The following is a 17,922-nucleotide window of genomic DNA, read 5'->3' as shown; positions in this document are numbered from 1 at the left end:
CCCTTTCCCCTAGCTTAGCTCTGCCTTTCCATAACTGGCAAGCATGACCCTTTCAGTTGGGAAAACTGCTCTGAATCTGACAGTTCCTTTTCAATATCCCCTGTTACAGCCACAAGCAATGCAGACTCCAAAAATAAACAAGGAGTGGGATAAACAGGAGGTGAACTTACGGAAGCTGCCTCAGCCCCCACTTCTTGGTAATAGCTAGAGGGTACCACTTGACACCAATGTGCAGTCATTTTTTGTCGCCCACACTCTTACATTTAAGGGGCTTGACATGTTCAGGAATATGACTGATGGTCAAGTCACTGTTCCTTACTCATGCTTCTGCATTTCCATACATTTTCATATATCCCCTTAATACTTTCTAAAATAGATGTAGATGCATTCTGGGAACAGTCACATCACCCGTTTACCAGGCAATGAATTTGAGAATTAATCATTTGTAACTTTAGGCAGCACAGAGGTGTAGAGTCTCTTCTGTCAGTTGCTTACCAAGAAACAAAGTGCTAATTTAGATCCTTAGAAATATAAAGTTCGTACAAGGTAAATAAAATTAAAACACATGCGAACGCATAGTCTGACTCTTCTTTAGGCCATGAGTCTGATTATAAGATTCCAGCAAATGCACCTCAGTTATTGCATGTTTTTTGCAGGAGAAGAATACAAAATGTTAATACATTTCTTAAAACATTACTGTATTCTTAATACAGTCAGAATGCAACAAACTGGTGAGTTAAACAAAATGCTTCAAAGATGAAACAGTGCAAGATACCAAAAGTTTTCTATGGACTTTAGGTTGCAGGGCATACAGTCATGTTTTGAAACATTATGCGATTTTGAATCGGCTGAAAATGACTGTCCTGCATTGCTAGTCAATCCGTAAAGCTGGCCACTAAAACAAATTTATCCCATGCTCACAAATTTAACCCCATTTATAATGTAAATTGATTCTCATCATTGTAAGTTATTTTACATTACTAGCATTACTGTTGTTAAGAGCTGAATGCAAAAAAGTTTTAAGTTCTTGAGCTTTTTTGGCATTAAGAATAAGCCATGTATTTGTTTAATTTGGTGAAAAATAATTTCTTCTGTCTCTAGCACTGATACCTGTGTTGTGGTTCAGTGCTGCTGTGGTCATCTGCCACAGCAAGAAAGGAAGCCTTTCAAAACCTCAAACATCTCCAATCACTTTTCATTCTTTAAAGACCCCCCCCCCCCCCGAGTCTTCTGATACTACCATGTTAAGCCTCCACAGTGGTTATTATTAACTTTTATTCTGAAATTATTAAACTGGTTTTATGTGACTTAGAACACCTAATCATTCAAGGCAATATCTTTTCTATTACGTTAAAATTTCCAGCTAAGGATTCAGTCAAAAGGCATTTTGCCTGCTAGCCTGGTCGAGAAGTCTGAACAGAAATGGGATAAAGGTGCAGAAGAGGAGCTGCAAAGAGCAGTTCAACAAAGGGGCTCAGACACCCTGTTTAAACACGCTAAAGAAACACATGAAATCCCAGCACATTGCAGATGGCTGGAATTGGCCTCAGCCCATTTTGCAGTTTAGAGGCAAAGTTGGCTGGGCTCTGTAGCTGCCTGAATTTTGCACTGTTACTGACAGGTGTGGCTGAGCCATAGAGGGCAGACTCTACCTCCTTTTCCCACAGGTTTAAGATACACTGCTTCCCGTCCCCGCCCCCGCCCCCGTCCCCGTCCCCCCGTCCCCCTGTCCCCGTCTCCCCGTCCCCGTCCTCCTTTAACTGGCTGCAATTCAGAACTGATTTAGAAGCAAGGCTGCAGCTGACCTGGGTGTGACTAAATGGAACTGGGTCATCCCACCTCTGATTCATTTCCTTCCTAAGGTCAAGATGTATCAGTAAGCTCCATGAAAGGGAAAGGTTTGTGATGTGTTGCTGGACTGTGGCGCACAGCTGCCAACCAGGCTTCTCCTTTCCCTAGTACACCCGTCACCACCCCCACTTTGTTTTTAACGGAGACTGAATGCATCTCTATGGAGGTCATCACTAATACGAAGTCTGGGAAAGAAAGCAGTAAACAAAATTTGATCAGGAGGTATGGGATGAACACCTACTTTACCAAATGCATTGTTACAGTGCATAGGAGGCGGTGGGAAAAAATAGATCGTACAGAAATGCTCATGAAAATCATGATCCCTTTTTCTGTCTACTCAGAGGAGATGTAAATAACCTGGTGTGTTGCTTGGTCCCAGAGTTTATCATAATATTTTCAAACTCTCTCTTGTAACAATCCACATTTTTAGCTTCAAAGACAGAACCTGTTGTCAGTCTGGTCATTACACTGAACATGATAGTGCAGCTACATTAGACATTTTTTAACATTGGAGGAACATAAACTGTTCCTACTGATAAAACTGTATTTTTACTCTACTGTTTTCTAACAACATGGATAGATATTGATTCCCAGATGCTCATGGCCCATCTACAAAGTTTGGACTATAGAAATCGAGGTTCATCTGCTATAGAGACCCCAAGGACTGCTGAGCCATAGCTGCTGCTTTGCAGAATCCCATGGGACACTGTCTTCTCCCGTCTTGCAATTGGTGACTTCTGAGCTCCGTGGAGGGTGTTCAATCTTACTTAAAGGTGCCTGAGCTGTGCAATTCTGAGCACAGATGTGCAAATGCTTTTTCTGGCCTGTCCTTCAAATGTGGAATGAATTACATGCTGTATATTATGTTTATTTACATTTCCTTAATCTCTTACTCCCTGCCCTTTTCCATTAATTGTTACTTAGCTGAATTGAGCAGCAAGAATTTCTAATCTCATACTGTTTCCTGGTGCTCCCTACTTCAGCTGTAGCCATCTTCTGTTTCTTCTCTTTTAAGTTCCACCAGGCCAGGACCATGTATATATACATACTGTGTAGCACAGTGGTGCTCTGGTCTATGTCACTTTGCACTTTTATCCAGCACTCAAAGGTGCTGAAGTGCTGTAAGCATATGAGGTATTCCACTGACTTCAATTATACTTGCTTCCTGTTTCAAGACTGCTTTTTATTGCCAAAGTAGTGCAAAAAAGCATTAGAACAAATGAGATGCAGGTCATAGATTTATGGATACAATACCAGAGCTAACAAAATTAATATACCACAGCTAACAAAATTAATCTAAAAATACACTTTCAGTTCACCTGGTACGGGGCTATGTGCAGATGAAGCCCAACAATATGCTCTTTATGACAAATGTGCATTTCTGGGGTTTTTCCCCCTGTAAATTTAAAGCACTTTGGACTTTGTGTGACGCTGATTTAAACTGAACTGGTGAAACAATCTCAAGACCAATGTGATTAAATGAATGCTAATCTCATGCTGTCCCAGTTTAATGGCAATTTGTTTTATTTTATCTGAAGTTAGCAATGATTTATTTTAAGGCCGCACCTTCAAATTGCTGAAATAAAGCTTCCCAGGCTTTGGGGTTGTTTGGGGAGTTTTTTGTTCTGTTTTTAAGGCTTAACTATATGATCATTTCAGAGGCAGTTGCAGTGTTTTACAATACTGTTGCCCGTTCCGTGAAGGATTTCTCCACAACATGCAATGACTGGATAATACACATTCTCCTTAGACACTGCAGGAAAATTCTGCCATTTTGTGTGCATCTTGTAGGGCAAGTTAAACTACTACAAGTTCCACTGAAGCGTCTGAGAAATGCTCCCACATGTAATTCCACAGACACTATCCTGAAAGCTGTGACCTCACCAGAACAGCGTTACCAAATAACAAAGGTCAATGACATCCTGACCCAGTGCAGCTGCTTCCTACTTAAATGCAAGTTTAAGCTTTTGCTGTATCAGTTTTTAAACTCATTTGATTGGTATCTGCAGTCTCCTGACTGTACTGATTGTGCTTCACTAGTAAATCTAAATAGATGTAGCAAAAGTAGGGGAGTGACAGTGTCTCTCTAATGAACTTTGGACTTTTTTTTCAGATGCTATGTGCTTGAATTACAGTAAAAGAAATCATAAACATTTAAGGGGGGGCACAACCCCCCTTCTTTCAATGTATATTTAAGAAAGTAAACCCTGAAATTCTTTCTGGACAATTTAAATGAAATAGTGTTTGCAAGAACCATCACAATATATTCATGTGCACTCTACTAGTGAGACATTTCAATGATATGACTTATGGAGAGATGGGCATTTAAATTCTCTTAGTGATTTGGAAAATTTATGTGTTAACTAACTGTCCTTTTCTTCTGTTCTAAAGTGAATTCTAGTACACTGTTAAGAAATAAACGTATGAATTAACTTTACCAAATGATCCAGGATGAAGGGGCATCAAACCCTTGTTGAGCTGACATACTCAGTTCATTTACCTGCCTTCAATTTTAGGAAACAGCTCCAATGGAATATGCATTAGATCATGTTAAAAGAAACATCCTGAGGATACCAATGCTTATGTTGCTTAGTGACCCTGACAAACTAATTATTCCTCAGTGTGCTGTGAAAAAATTATGGTCCAGATATTTCTTTAACCCAGTTGCTGTTCATGCATTTAAACCACTCATGTGAACATGGCTATGTTTTATGTGCGGAGTTTGTCATGTAGCCTGAAGTAAAAGGTAGAAGCCAAGCAATACTACTGCTTGATCTAATGAGCTGGCTGCTTTGCATGGAGGACAGAGGTTAAACCACTCTCCCCTTTCCCTTCTGGACTTAAAAGCCCACAAGTCCCCAGGAGAGACTTTGAGAGAGACTTAGGTCTGTGTAACCTCAAGGACCATAGATTTGAGTTTCCAAGTCCCAGAGATTACATAATTGAAGGTAGCATAAGTGTGGACACAGTCAGTTATACTTGTGTGAAGTCACACTTTAAAGTGAAGTTATTCAAATGAGGCAAATTTAGATATAGATATGAATTAGTTAATCTGAACTAACTTGTCAGGGAAAGTGTATTTCAAGCCTTGTCCCAGTCAGAGAGATCTTTAAAATATCTACTACTGTTGTTTAGTTGTACTACTAAAATTCCTGCTGCTGCTAAAGGAAAAATACTGGGTTTGATTTTTCTTGTTTCTTCTTAAGCAGATATTTGCTATTAATTCACCTCTAGTCTCTTAGCTGTTTCTAGAATAGGGTGTAAGCTATTAATTTTATGTAAAAGCAGGGTTTTAAGGTCCATGAGGGGCCAGAGTAGCTCCTCTTGGAGTTGAAAACAGCCAAGGACAGATCTAAGTAAGTCCTTGGAGGTTATGGTGCAGTCTGAGGGTGAAAAAGAACATGATCCTTGCCCTGCCTCTCAGTGAAATGCATTTCTGCTGCTCTAGCCTTACGCTAAAGGAGTGGAAGTGAATGGAGTAGGGATGGGGGTGGTGCCTGAACCCCAAATCCAGGCAAGGAAAGGGAAGAACAACCTAGGTTTTCTCCAGGATACTCGTGTTTGCAGATATTAGGATCAGTGGAGTCTCAAGGCGGGCTTGTTGATTTAATGCTATTCAGCTGTTCCCTGTTTCCATGTAACTGTACACTTTTCCTTGCAAAACTATTTATTATACTATATTATTAATAGCAGTGCTTTTTTCAAAGTCACCTACCACAACCTGTCCTCACATCTAGGTCTCAGGCTCTTTTATGGGATTCTGTGAAGAAATTATCTTATCCTACCCAAAGATTTCAAATTTTATGAAATAGCAGACACTGCTGTATAATGTTTCTTAAACCAGAGCTCCCATTTGGCTGTAAAAGCCTTGAAACAGAGACTGTTCTTTGTCATTGACCCACTGAATCTCGGCTTGAAGTTGCTTGTCCTCATTACAGTCAGAGAGTAGCATCTGTTACCAGCAAATAAACCACAGTGAGGTCTGAAAGTCCAAGCTAGTCAGAAAATTTAGGACCCTTTATGCTGGCTATGACAGGACATTAAATCATGTGTGTCAGTTATCTCATTAATTCCCAGTGAATCTTACTTTTGGGATTTACTGGAAGATGTGAAAACATTTTTTGTGCCTGTATGCATGTTCTACTTTTCTTGATAGTAAGGACTTCCCAGGCTAAAAGATGGTAGTCAATCTGTTCTTTGTAGGTTCACTTCAAGTAAATTCTTCGGTATTCCTTGGATTGGACAGTAATTTGCTTTAAGTACATACTTGTTATGTAAAATATCTGATATGATTAAAGTTATGGATTAAGAGATTTTCCTCTTTGGGTTGGCTTATTAGAAACTAGGGCTTGACTTCTCTAGCTAGGAGCATTTTCTAATTAAAAACACATGCATTAGCAGCCTTCAAAATAAATAAAAAAAACCCAAACCAACAAATCCCAGATGTGTTAGTCTAACAGTATAGTGAGAGGACGGTTTCTTTATTTGGGAAAAATGTGTTAAATGCTCAGCGAAAGAAAATGTGTATCTCTCTTTTTGAGCTGGAAACACTATTCAGACCTGATATGCATACTTATATGCAGTGATTTGGCAATCTGCTGAAGCTGTTCTCTCAGGAGAACAAGGTAGAATGATAAGCTAGCTTCGTAGTGAAGTTGTTAACCAATTTATATTGTTTAAATGTGAAATCTGTTGGAGAAAGTCTTTTGACTTCTTAAAGCCCCATTTCTCTTTCATTAGCAATTTTGAAGTAGCAAAAATCTTCTCTCCTGACAGAAGGCAAAGTAGTTCTACATTATTAAACTGACAAAAAAACCAAAAAACCCAACAAACCAACCAAAAGCAAAACAAAACAAAACAAAAACAACCCCCAAAACAATTGTTTTGGTTTGTTTTGTTTTTTTACATCATGACCACAGTAAAACGGTTGCTGAATTGAGGCACTATAAGATATCAAATCACCCTAGGTCTAATCTGAGCCCCACCAAAAATTACTCGTGTGACCTTCGGTGAGCCTTTCATCATTTCCATAACTGGCTACATAAGGCAGGCACCTAAATGTGTAACCTCAGTTCTGCCCCTTTGGAAATGTTAGAAACATGGGTGTACATTTGTGGCTTGAAAGCATGTCTGGTTCACAGTGTTAACAGCTATATTTTTGCCTATTTTAATCATCCCAGTTAAAACAAGCCAAACAGCTGAAACCAAACAGTCCATTGGTTTCTTCAACTGAGTATAAATAATATACAGACTCGCATGACCTAATAGTACTTTATCATAATTTCACTAATAGGTGTCAAAGGCACTTGATATTCCTCTCATTAAAGCTTCTCTTACTGCCGTTGTCAGGGGGTTGTCTGTTCTGAACCCACCCACAGTCTTTCACATCTCAGCCCTTAGAGCCAGAAACAGCGAAGTGCCACCTCACTATGGATGCAGAATTCCTGTCACCTGCCTCCCACCTCAATAGCTCTTTTTGCAAGGTCAGCCTAACAGGCCCTTACTTTTTGCCATCGCATTGAAATTTACATCTGAGAGCGTACAGCTACGATACACTTTCTGTGCACACTTAACACTACTTTGGAAGTGGGATGTCAGTTTTGTTGGGCTGGTTGCTCATGCAGGTTTTACAGTCCAATGGACTTTTGTATGGGAGAGGGTGTATATTCATATATACATATTCATGTATTTATACACACACATGCATTTTGCTAGTATACAGTAGACATTCTTCTTAAATCCTTGCTTATAGATTTAATCTACAGCTCAGGGTAGGCAGACTGCTACTAATTATTGCATGCTTGCTTCAAGTACCTAAGGTGAATGCTTACTCTCACCTTTGAAATGTGGTGTGCTGTTTTGTAGTTAAATATTCTCCCCCTGGCCCATTTACATGCAATTACTTTGATAAAATCCAGATGTGGATGCCTGCTGCAAGTTCTGCTTTTCATTGCTTCATTGTGAAAATTGCTGGATGTCCACAATATTGCTCGGATATAGAGGGAAAAACAGTACTTAACCCAGTATGTGCAATTTCCTAGAAGTCTGTGCAACTGGTGCTGATGCCCTGGATTACTCAGTGTTAGCAAGTGGAAGTTAGTGCTGCACTTGCTTGTGTAGGATCCACCAATTAATATTTACATAGAAACTATCCAAGGCATTAAAAATATGCCTTGACAAGTCTTTCTTTGCTGTACATGGAGAGCTATTCTTCAGATGAGTGACCTCAGGAGGAATTTTCAGCAACTGCTACATCAAAACGGTGTTTTATTTCTACTTATTGTTCTCAGAGGCATAAGGCTGTGGCACATCAATAATAGCTCGTGTTTGTGTAATGTGATGTCACAAATCATAAAAACTTAAATTCAAGATGTAACTTGCTTAAGTAACCAGGGAAACCAGCAGAAAAATGTCTTTTTGCACCTCATAAAACCTCCACAAATGTGACCAGTGCCTTGGGACAAATCTATTGTAGGTTCTTAAAGGAAAGGTGAATTTCAGCCTACCATTTCAGTTCCTGTAAAAATCAATTGCAAACTTAATAATGAGGATCTTCTATTGGTTCCACCTCTGAAAATTCAGGTTTTATGACTCCTGTTGTGAGAGGGAAATGCTGCATCTGCCTCTTCATGTTTGTTTCTTATTTCTAGGGACTGTAGTGATAAGACAAGGAGTAACGGGTTAAAACTTAGACAGGCGAAGTTTAGACTGGATATAAAGAGGAAGTTCTTTACTCTTAGGGTGGTGAGGCACTGGAATGGGTTGCCCAGGGAGGCTGTGAATGCTCCATCCCTGGTGGTGTTCAAGGCCAGGTTGGACAGAGCCCTTGATGACATGGTTTAGTGTGGGGTGTCCCTGCCCATGGCAGTGGAGTTGGACCTAATGGTCTTAAGGTCCTTTACAACCCTAACTATTCTATGATTCTCTGATTTATTCCTGTTAGCACAATAAAGGATTGACAGGCAAGGTGTGTGGGAAGCCAGACAGAGTAAGGGAGCAATGTGGGTGTCCAGAACTTTAATAAGGCATATCCTTTTAGCATATTACTCCTGTCCTGTTAGCCCAGATTGGACAACTTGCTGGTAAGAGCAGCCACAGTGAGAAATGTGACTTGCAGCTGCTGCTCTTGAAAACCTTTGTACTTCTTTCCTCCTGCTAAGAAAGAAAAAAGAGTATGCTACCTCTGGAAGTAGAGATTGGAGCTGAGGGCGTAAGCTTTCCAACCCCAGGTACTTGGAGCTAATAAAACATGGAACTGGATAACTGCAGGAAATCGTAGAATCATAGGATAGTTAGGGCTGGAAAGGACCTTAAGATCATCTAGTTCCAACCCACTGACATAGGAAGGGACAATGTCAAAGAAGAGGCAGAAGATGTTGTGTTGCATGGTTATGTCCAGGGACTATAGTCTGATTAAAACCAAAAACTAAACCAAACCAAACAAAAAAAAAATCATGCCTGAGAGAGGCCAAAAATGTTGCAGTTACTAGTTTACAGGGCTGATGCTCTTTTCTTCTCATTTCAAAACATTGTATTTTCCAAAAAGAATATAGTGCTCACTACTTGTAAATGTTGTTTAATGTTGTTAACCAACGGTGAAGATTTTGAAGTTTTAACAATTTGAGTTTTGAAACTTGGAAAATAAGGAAATCAAGATCTGAGCAGATTTTTACCAAGGCTGTCATGCTTGATAAAGGTTATGTTTAAAAAAAGAAAATAAAATATAATCATTAATTTACATAAAATATTATTTAAGCTATTGACTTAAAACACCGATTTAAATGGCCTCGATTTATATAAACCTGCTTTCAGCACTGTTATTAAAAAAGTGTAGTGCAGCAGCTTGCAGTGGTATCCCATATATTTCTACTGTGTTGAGACATGGTATAAATGTCTCAACAAATGGCATTAGTATAAGGTATAGGTCATGACTGAAGATATAGCATAGTTGGAAATGTTAAATATGCTGTCTTAAGAGATCTGGTTTGTAAACATTATTTCAGGTTTATGAGGCTTATATACCTGAAAACTGTTCAACTGCTTCCAGCTATGAAAGTTGATATAATGAAACATTTTATCAGTACCTAAAGGTTTTGTCACCTAGAGCTCCTAGGACTTAGTAATTATAATTAATCAGGTTGTGTGGAAATAAAGTTAAGCTAACGAACTTACTATTTATTTGTCTAACTTCTGTTTTCTTTGAGCAAGATTTTATAGTGGGAATGATGGGGACATCACTGAACCCTGTCACTGGTGAAGTTCCAGAGGAAGGCGTGTATGTGGAACAGAATAACACTACTGTGGCTGTGCCAGATGTTAATGATAAAGTGTGAAAATCTTCAGGCAGCAATGCTGAATACACTATCTCTGTAATCAGGCCAAACTTTTAAAAATTGTCCATTATTTTTTTTTGTAAAAAGAAGTTCCTTCTGATGTCCATCAAAAATTGTAGGAAGCTTTTAGAAGTCCAGACCCCAATGTAAACAATAACTCCTAGCAGCAAGGACTTCCAGAAGCTAAAGGTGAGCAAAATGCTATGAACAAATCTAGAAGATATGGGAAAGGGAGAAAGTGAATATCCATATCCTGGGCTGCATCAAAAGAAGCGTGACCAGCAGGTCAAAGGAGGGGATTCTGCCCCTCTACTCTGCTCTTGTGAGACCTCACTTGGAGTATTGTGTACAGTTCTGGTGTCCTCAACATAAAAAGGACATGGAACTGTTGGAACAAGTCCAGAGGAGGGCCACGAGGGTCATCAGGGGACTGGAGCACTTCCTGTATGAAGATAGGCTGAGAAAGTTGGGGCTGTTCAGCCTGGAGAAGAGAAGGCTGCGTGGAGACCTCATAGCAGCCTTCCAGTATCTGAAGGGGGCCTACAGGGATGCTGGGGAGGGACTATTCATCAGGGACTGTAGCGACAGGACAAGGGGTAACGGATTAAAACTTAAACAGGGGAAGTTTAGATTGGATATAAGGAGGAAGTTCTTTACTGTGAGGGTGGTGAGCCACTGGAACAGGTTGCCCAAAGAAGCTGTGAATGCTCCATCCTTGGCGGTGTTCAAGGCCAGGTTGGACAGAGCCTTGGGTAGCATGGTTTAGTGTGAGGTGTCCCTGCCCATGGCAGGGGGGTTGGAACTGGATGATCTTAAGGTCCTTTCCTGGACTGTAAAAAATTAATCTTTGTCTCCTGTCTCCCACTTTATTGATTGTGTTGATGATTCTGTGTCTCAGATTTCACTGCTCATAGTATCTGCTTACTCATAGTGGCTGTGATGGGCATTCTACAAAAGTAAGCAACTAAAACTGAAAAGAACATTGTTGCTAAGTTATGGGCAGGGTTAGGGTTAGAAACCTCTTTTCATATACCATTTTCTTGATGAAACACCCCTGCATCCAAAGGACCAGAAAAAGCCATATGCACCTGTTAAACCACATGCAAGCCCTGTTTTGAGACCTTAAGAGATCTCTGATCCTTTGTTTGGAGCTGGAGCAGAACCAGGTGTGTCAGTACCCTTCCGTGTGTTGGTTTTACATGTTTATGAACTAACAGAAAACACACTTATTTTGACTCCAGTATATTTTCAGGTGCAACTACATTGTGAAGGAACCAGCGTCCTTCCATAGTCTCATTTCACGGCACAATAATAGTTTTAATTCAGTTAAAGTAATTTTCCCTCTTAAACAATTTTTTTCCTATTAGATGACATGTTTTTATATGGGTAATGCCTATCTTAGCTTCTTTACCATTACAATAGATCTTTTAATAAACCTCTTCCTCTTTTTATTTGCCCTAAATGGCTAGGCAAGGGATTAATAGTTTGGGCTTCATCATCCTACAGAAAGATCCTTTGTTTTCAAAGCCATAATATATGCTGTGTGGAGAATACACCTGCCTCCTCCAAGCAATTTCTCAACAAAAGTGCGAAAAAAAATGTGTGGGGTTTTTTTGGGAACAGACACAATAGTCTGCCCAGGTCACCTGATATTCTAATGCACAGACTGAATACAAATTTGTCGTCGTAAGAAGAGATTTTCTGCCTTTATTTAGGGCTAACTCAAAGTGCACCTTTTAGGCTTCTCCAGTGGTTTTACTAGGAATAATAAGGTCTAATATCTATTCTCCCTGACACAAACACACAGTTCTTTCCATACAGGCTTTGAAGTACTATGGAGATTTCACTGATGGCTTTCACTAAAAACCTGATTCACTGTATGGAAATGTCTACTACATTCATTTTCTATGCCTTATTGCACCTGGCAGCAAGAGTTTGCTGGGAACTTGGGCAAAGCTTTTTTTTGGTTATAAAACCAAGATATGCTTGAATTTATTTTGCTGAAAGTGTATTTTAAAATATAGAATAATTAAATTGAATAAACTGAAAAGGTTCTTATGATGTAAGACAAGAATCCAGAACAAAAGGTTTTTCAATAAATTAATGAAATGGCCGCTAATAAATAACTATATAATATATATAATATTAATAATAATATTAATAATAATATAATAAATAACTATATAATATAATAATAAATAAGAATAGAAAACTGCTAACAAAGTTCTTTTTGTTAAGGATTCCTCTTCAGACCATAGCCCTACTTATCTTTCTGACACTGGCCTAACAACCTAAGCCAGGTAAATTTATACGTGGCTGGGTTCCATATTTCATTGGTCTTTAATCTGAACTATGTCGTATTCAGAGCTATTTAGTTTGTTCTGGCTTTCATCTTGCTGGTTGCTTTTGTTACTGGATTATTTTCCTTTTCTCTTTTAACTTAATGATTTTCACTAGGAAGAAAGAAATGTTTCTGAGACTTTAGAACTCATCTTGTTGCATCTGGTGTGAACTGGAATGCACTTCATAAAATGTCAGTTGATATGCACTTTATTTTGGATAGGTGGTTTAAAAGCTTTTCAAGTTGCAGTTTTATACTATTCGCTTTTAACACTAGCCAAAGGAACTCTTGGTATAACTGGCTTTTGTTTTCATGCCCATGACACTTGATTTTAGGGTTGAAGATTTAGCACATCAGTATTGTCAGTGCTGTATGATGAGATAGTCATATCTCTCACATAAAATTGATTATCTTGTAGTGTTTTGGTGAATCAGCTTTGGGAAAAAGCTTGACCTAAAAACATGGACAGGTTTTAGAAAACCATGCTATTTTCTTTGCCTCAAATTACCCATGAGTAAAATACAGAGTAAATCTATATATCTAGGCCTGTGAATGCATGTGTATATATGTAAATATATATGATATAAAAGATGAAATTTTAACATATATATTAATATACATTATATATGTCTCATAAAATAACATGAAGAGTGTTATCACAGAAGTCTTCAGTTAAAAAAATTATGGTTCTGTGTTCACCCACTCAGTGCTAATTGAAAATATTTTTTTCCCACAAAGCTTGACTTACCTCTTTGGAAAATACGCTCTAACTTTATTTCAGGTATTTATTTCAAGTGCAGCTATCTTAGTTTTGTTCTTTCAAAACATATGCCGCAGTAGGTTTTATAAACCTAGACAGGTTTCTCTCACGTGTTTTAAGAATGTCAAGATAAAACCAAAGAAAAGTGTTCTATATGTAAATACTTTTCTGTGAGTTTCACTTCAGTCCTCTCTATTCTTATTCTTAATAAGGTAAATCTGGTTTTATAAATGAAAAACAGGACCTAACAGATTGTTGTGGAGAAGAAGACATATGAAGAATTCAAGTACTGTTTCTTTGTAATGTATAGGCAGGGGTTGCTGACTTCCAGCAACCTTATGGTAGACGCAAACAATTGTATAGTTCCATTTAGGTTGGTAAAGATTGCTTGCTGTGAGGATGCAAAGTAAATGGCAAGTAACTCAATAAAGATTGCTTCATATTCCTAAAGGTTCACTCACACTTTTCAGTTGACTCATTTACATGACTTTGGTTTTTATTTCCACTTCTTAATTGTTTTTGTTACTTCTTTCATGTTTCTGCATCACTTAAGAGGGTATTTTTCTCCATCTTCAGTTATTAAGAGTTCTTCAATTAACACTGGCTCCATACTTAGTACCAAATCTAGTCCTTTATTTTGGGTTTATATTCTATGACTCTTTTACATTAATCCCTCTTTTTGCTGTTCTGACTTATACGGTATAATAAAATAAGCAATTAAAAAAAGGAGTTTTGCTTCTGCTCTGCAATTTTCTAAAAGAGATTTTGTTCTCCGTCTATTCATGTAGCTAACAAATGTTCAAAAAATGAACTGGAATATCAAATTCCCATGACCCAAGAGATACCTGCGAAAAAAAGTGAACAGGGTCTGCAGAGTAGGGTACACTTCAAAGGCATGTTTGTGGGCATGGTGCTTAGGGTTATTTTAAACTGACACATTAAAACAAAAGAGGTTTAGTCCACCTGAAATCAAATAGTAAATACATTTCTGAATTAGAGTCCAGGAAAAACAAAAAAGTAACTTAATTTAGGATCTGTAGAGAATATTACTGAAGAAAAACAAGTATTATAAAGTATCGACTTGGTTCTATCAAATGCTTTCAAATCAGAACACTAGATGTTTCCAAAATGACTCAAAGGTGTTTTGAAAAACTCTTTTATGGATTTTTTGAGTAAGATTTTATTTTTAATAGTCATTCATGAAAGGATATTGCTATTGCATTCATACGTGCCAGGACTTTCTGCACACAGAAATATAAAAAAGGCAAGGAGGAAGGCTCTGGGCCTTTCTCTTTGAACCATCCATCATCATCACCAGTGATAATTTCAAGATGGTTCTTCCAGGCACAGGACATAATGAGTCTGGTGTCTGTGTATGTGTATGGGCCCAGAGATATGCATTTTTGTACCCATGAAGCTGAGGGCACCCAGTGGGTGAAGTGTCTTCTTTTTGGATACTCTGAAGGACAAGCCAAACGAGGGTTGCTGTTATACTAATATACTGTCTAGGGAAGCATGTGTAAGAAGACGTTCTCCTTATTCACTCAGCAGACCCTTGCCATACAGTGAGAGGTACAAGGGTGAGGATAATACAGAACTGCTTGGCAGAAGAGCAAACTGAATCCTCACATGACTGCAGATACTTGATCTTTCTCCCAAACTAGGTGCCACATCCTTGAAAGAAGTAGAGTCCTTATAATAAACAAAATTCCCAAGATACTTTAGGAAGGGGGATAACAGCACCCTGCAGTGTACAGCAGGAAATGCACAGGTTCTGGGGGAAGAGCAGGAGATGGAACTGTCTTAAATCCTTTTCAAAGAGTCACGAGGCGGGGATCACAACCTCAACCTGGAGTCAAATTCTTACATCTCCCTCATGGAAATCCCCTCATGCCTCTTATCCTTCTTTTTTTTTTAATACTATGTTTGGGGTAGTTTTATGTAAATATGGTATGCTGATGCATCCCAGATATCATCTGGTTATTGGGGAGCCTGTGCAGATAATGTAGGACCTATGTATCATTATCGCATTAGGTCAGATACCCACTGCTCAGCAGGTGCACCTATTGCAGCCAGTCTGAAAGGGGCACTGGTACTGTCTCTGATTTAAGTCTCTTCAGTAATTCTTAATGCCACTTACTCCAAAGTATAGTGAGTGAAGTACTTCCAGGTCAGTCTGGACGAAGCATGATCTCTGAAAGCTTCTTGTTATGCCCATCCCTTTTAATGATAAACCCCTCACCCCCACTCCTTTCCTTGGAGGCTCTATGGTTCTTGTTCAAGCAGGGCTCTCAAGGAAACAACTGGACTTCAGGGCTTGGGCCACTGAGTGCTCTGGTGGTGAATTTACCTGTGTTCACTGGGGGCAATGAGATGGTGCTCTAAGACAACCTAGAGATGTTACTGCTCTGCTGCTGGCAGATGGAAGAGGACAACAAAGAAAGGATCTGAGTGGACTGTTCTTGAAAGCTTTCTAAATCAGTCCTGAGCAGAGGTGTACTGATTACAGAGTGTGGAATCTGCCCTCCCACGCCTGTTGCACATTAGGGTAATGAATGCGCACCCTGACAAGGCGCTTGTGGTTTGATTAAGCAGCAGCGAGGAGGGGGCTGGAGCGTCCAAGCTACCCAGCAGAGCAGCCCAGAGGGGCCCGACTTACTGCAGCAGGAGAGTTGTTCACACCCCAAAAATCAAACCTTGGTATCAGAATCTCTGCACTCCTCCAGTGTTTCCAGAGGTTGGATTTGATCCTTGCACGCCAGGGTGTGCAACAGACCTCAGAGCAGAAGTAGAAATGCACAAGGAAGTTTAAAACGCTGTTTTCAGAAGCAAAGTTCTTAAAAAAGCAGGATCTTTTCTTTAGTGTAATGAAAGTTCAGACACAACAGAGCTGCTGAGTCTCAGACCAGAGCAAAGTCAAGGTATCTGATCAAGTCACTGCTAAAGCCCTGTTGGGGGCATGTCCAGCTCTTGACAAATCCCCTGAGCTACCTGCAGAAAGCCATGTGTAAACATGCATTTACAAACAGCTGTGAAAGAACCAACTCCATTCACATAGGGCCTGGGTCACATTCATGCTAAAACTCTTTTCTCCCGCTGGTACTCTCCTGGCACTGAAACTAGTTTGTGTCTATTTTTAAGTGCTTTCATGTTGCCAAATTGAGTGTTCGTGTAAGGGAAGATCAGACCTGGATCAGTTTACACACATACCATCCCAGACATTTTTCCTGTCTTTTGTGACAAAAACAGCTATCCAAACCACAGCTTCTACAGGGTTTCATCACAGTGGCTTTTGACTCGCAGATAGGCCTTTTGCAGGGTTTCTTCTCCATGTGTTAAAGCACAGATAAAAGACACAAAAGCACATTCACACGTACATGAGCTCTTTCCTAGCGTATATGGGGAAGTTAAAGTTTTATTTTGATTTTATGCCCTGGCTTTGTGATAAGTCAAATATTTGTATTCCGTTAGATAATTAGCTATACTAATGAACAGAGAACTGTGAAAATCCAGGTTTTCCTGTTGTTGTTTTAAAGCAATCATGTGGAAACTTTCTCTGTTGTGATTTGACAGTGGAAAGCAATTGCCTTGGTGGAAAACACAGCTAGTTAGATGTTGGGAAAGAATTGGTCATGGTTAAGCAGAATGGCATGGAATGAAGTTGCTTTCAAGGCTGTGAATCTTGATTATTTTTTTTCTAAAAAAATTCAGTGTGTGCATTCTTATTCCACTTGTTCTGTTTAGCCATTGGTGATCCATTTTTTAAGTGGTGGCATAGGGTTTAAGCCTCCTCAGACTTAGAAAAGAATTATACTGAATTCCTTGCTTTCTAGATGAAAGCCCTACGCGACATCAGAGGTGACATTGGCAATGGTGGTGCATACATGGCTGGGCTATAGCAAAACCTGAGCTCAATTCTTACCTTCAAGAACACTATCTTTGCATCTACACCATTAGCTCTTTTGCTCACGAGGCCCATCCATCTGTCAGATAATTTTCTAGCTCTCATGGCAATTTTTTTTCAGCTGGTATGCACTTCTATAAGTAGCCAACAATTCACAGTTGTCCCTATCAAGGAACAGGGAAAAGGTCTTCAGGACTCCAGGTTATCAAGTTTCTAAGCCACTTCAGACTATTAATTCTGAGGCCTTCTGACAAAACTAAGTGAATTCACTCTTCGTAATACGTGTTTGAGTATTCTTTTTGTGCATTCTTGGCAAATATGACAACCTGTAGCCCTCAGAGACCATGCTATTGAGTATATTTTTGAGGACAGCAATCATCTCAGCACAGTTTCTGCTGAGCTAATAACAACGAGCTTCCTGTTGTCAGAAACCTGATGAGGCAAAAGAAAAAAGTGTCTTGGAAACAAACAAACTTCACTGTAAATTTTGCTTTGAGTGGGAGAAGAGAACGCTGAAATATTGTCAGTAGATATAAAGACTGAGGAAAATGAATTTTAGAAGCACAGTGGAAATTTGGGTCATTATAAGGTTAAGCAAAGTATGTGTTGGGCATACAATGAAATGTGACTGCTTGTAAATACAGAATACTACCCCAATATGCCTGGGGGGCAGAGCTCAAGTTCTGGAAATTGAATCTTGAACAAGTTTCTGTCTTGCTGTTGGGTACAAGAG

This window comes from Psittacula echo (genome assembly GCF_963264785.1).
Source record: "Psittacula echo genome assembly, chromosome: 1".
In the NCBI taxonomy this organism is placed as follows: domain Eukaryota; kingdom Metazoa; phylum Chordata; class Aves; order Psittaciformes; family Psittacidae; genus Psittacula; species Psittacula echo.
Note: the sequence above shows the minus strand (reverse complement) of the source record.